The sequence below is a fragment of the Anastrepha ludens genome, chromosome 3, assembly GCF_028408465.1.
Source record: "Anastrepha ludens isolate Willacy chromosome 3, idAnaLude1.1, whole genome shotgun sequence".
Taxonomy (NCBI): domain Eukaryota; kingdom Metazoa; phylum Arthropoda; class Insecta; order Diptera; family Tephritidae; genus Anastrepha; species Anastrepha ludens.
In genome coordinates, this window is record NC_071499.1 from 111083158 (window position 1) to 111086415 (window position 3258).

General features: G+C 38.2%; 1 long non-coding RNA gene across 1 annotated transcript; it reads left to right on the forward strand.

The window, feature by feature from the left end:
- Window positions 1–509: 509 nt before the first annotated feature.
- On the forward strand, window positions 510–3000 carry LOC128858785 (uncharacterized). The gene is made up of 3 exons (XR_008454057.1): window positions 510–528; window positions 2352–2554; window positions 2631–3000. It is a non-coding gene; the product is annotated as an uncharacterized LOC128858785 (long non-coding RNA).
- The last annotated feature ends 258 nt before the right edge of the window (window positions 3001–3258 follow it).

Below are 3258 nucleotides of genomic sequence, written 5' to 3' on the forward strand. Positions count from 1 at the left end.
AGATGGGAAAAAGTAGTAGTAAGCGATGGACAATATTTTGAATATTAAATTTGTATCCATTTTACGTCAATAAAGTTTCAAATTTCGAAAAAAAACCGCACGAACTTATTCATAGTCCTATTAAGTTTTACGAATAATAAAAACTCTTTTGTAAATCGTCCATTAGTTATAAGAAAAAACTTTTATGAATTGCAATAAATGTTAAAAAACACATACATTCACGTTTTTATTAAATTTACAGAAGATACACAAATATTTTAGTGAAAATATTAGTTTATATTCCTCACATTAAATCAGAATATACTTATGAAGTATTATTAAGAAACACAAATGAATAACACTTTTAGTCATAATATTAAAATGGTCTACGATTGTAGACCACGTGCCTAACCACGTTACAAAAACCCACGTGCCTAACGAAGGGTTAAACAGGGGGCACAGGTGTGGTTTACTAATGGATCCAAAATGGAAGACGGTAGTGCCGGAGCTGGAATTGTTGGACCACATTTCAAAAAAGAAATTGCAAAGGTAATAACCACTTCCGTTTTCCAAGCAGAGGTCCTCGCTTTAGAGCTGTGTGCCAGAGAATGTCTGCGGAGAGGCATGCGCGGTGCCAATAATAACTTTCTCTCTGACAGTCAATCAGTACTAAAATGCTAGATAGCTCCTCATTCCAATTAAGGTTGGTCTGGGAATGTTTTAAAAGCCTCAACACCCTAGCATCAAGAAACTCTGTTACCTTGATGTGGTTTCCGGGACATAAGGGACACGAAGGAAATGGAATTGCGGACACTTTAGCGAGAAAGGGGCAAACACTCCCGTCATAGGTCCTAAATCTTTCTGCGGGGTAAATAACAGCTTCAAAAGTGCCTTTTACATGAGCGGGAACAACGAGGGCTACTCGACTACTGGAGAGCCCAATCTGGGTTGCGGCAATCGAAAAGACTCATAGATCCAGAACGGATAAAGGCAGAAGCAATCCTTAACATAATGGAAAAGGGTATACAATTTTACACTGAACTACTAGCAGGATACTGTAAACTTAATTATCACATGAAAAAGATAGGAGCGATAGAAAACAATTCCCGTAGACTCTGCAAAGGGGCAGAAGAAACAACAGAACATATTCTATGCGATTGTCCAGCAATGGCACGACGCAGACTAGAAATTAAGCCTACAGCAGTTTTAGGATTTACGAACAGCCTAAAACTGTTTGAAAAGCCTACGTGGCTGCACAATAGATCTCTTCAAGTCGCAGTGCACAAACAGTCAATCAATAATAAGAAAGTGTTTATTCACGACATTCTAAAATAGTGGCAAGGGAGAAAAGTTGAAGCAGGCGCCCAAAAAATGGCACATCCATGGGCCGAAAACAATATCCAATGCAATAGCAAAGCGCTAGTTGCAATGATTTCATCCTAGTGATATAGACTTTGACATTGAGTCACGCTCTAGTCCACCAGTCGTTGATAAATCGTACTGAATTCAAGCAATGATCTGGATTCAGTTAACTTTGCGAACGACTTACAGTTCTAACTACTGTAAGCCCCAGAAGAAAGAAAGTCTAATGAAGTCAAATCACTTTATCCTGGAGGTCAATTTGCATCCCCATCGCGAGAGATAATCCTTCACGCCAAAACATTCAATGCATTTATTAAATAATAGCGTCACACTGTCTTCAACAGCCACGTCAGGCAGTACGCTGCTATTTCCATCTCAACGTGATAACTTTCTCAATTGTAGTGTACTAAGGATATACGAGTGCATCCTAGAGATTGCTTAGATATTTAAATTCAAAGGTTTCTCCTTCTCTTCGAGGATAGCGCAACACCATCGTCGAGCTCCTCGTGCTAAGCGACTGTCTCCAAGCATTACTCTGTGTGGAGGAAATGCAATTATTCGTTGCAGCTATGCCACAGCCTCTCGGGTGTGATTAGCCTCTTCATCGGTTTTTGGTTGTTTTTTAAAATGAGCATCAGAAGTGATTCTGGAGTAAAATATTCACCAACTATGTTGCGACGCTTGCATCTATAACTTTGAATAGCGATCACTTAAAGAAGACTTAAGAAGACAGGATCTGATTCGTCTTCGAATCGATGGCTTAAAGCAGCTGTGATCAGTTAACCTTCCAATCTGGGTCACAGCGACCCTTGCTGCTTCTATTTCTGCCAAGTACAAAGCACTGTTTTTCATACTAAGGAGCATTCGATGCCTTTTCTTGAGCGATAGTTGCTGTTTCTTTCACCAATATATCTTCTTTAGCCAATATATAGGCAGATTCCTAAACCCATTCCTATCAATAAATGTTCCACGAATCTCTCTCTCTTTCTCGGGACATCGAAACATGGAAGGTAACGAAAAAGCAGATGAACTAGGGGGGATCTGCTGAAGGAAAGAATGCCAACCCTGAGCATACCGCGGTCCAAGTGTCTCGAAAAACTGTCTGGCTTAGATGTCAACAACCTAAGAAGATTCCTGAAGTGCACCAACTGGATATAGGCAAGCTGTAAATAACCGTTAAGTAAGTGGATAACGAGGATCTTTGAACAAAATGGTGCGGTAAAACTAGTAGGATTCAGGATGAATCATAACTCTAACCAACCAACTTTCTTTCTCTTTCTTTACAATAGCAATTTTCGAATGAATGGAAATTAAATAATATAAAAATACATATAAATGTAATGACTTACCGCCAATTAGCAAATACAAAGAAATATTTTTTCACGCCATTGGACTATCACAACGAAGTAACTCTTTCAAACTGTGTACAGAACCTTTCTCGGTCCTAGCTTATATAAGAACAACTTCACGAGACTTTGCACAAACAATAAATATTAAACATTTCTAAACAGCAATTAAAATAAAATTATAGTAAAATAGCCAAAACTTGGATTTGAAAGAATTTGCTGCTACACTGATGTATGACGGCACAAGCAAAACTAACTTTTTTTTCTAAAATACAATGTTTTAACATTAAAGTTCACTTTATCATGCCAACAGAGCCTGTTAAACTATTTGCCCGATATATTTGAAGGTAAGTTGATGCACCCTTAAAATTATTTAGTTAACTTGAAAGTGAACAAAAGTGAAGTGAGAAGAGTTTTGGGTTTCTAATACAGCTTTTCTATAGTCTCCTTCTATCACGAAATTCAGCAAACGAAAAGTTGTCATGGATGCTCTAAAGTTAACTTTAGGTTATTCGGCCTGATACATCAAGGCTCAGATGCTCACCCCACGACAGTTTCATCTTGGGATTAG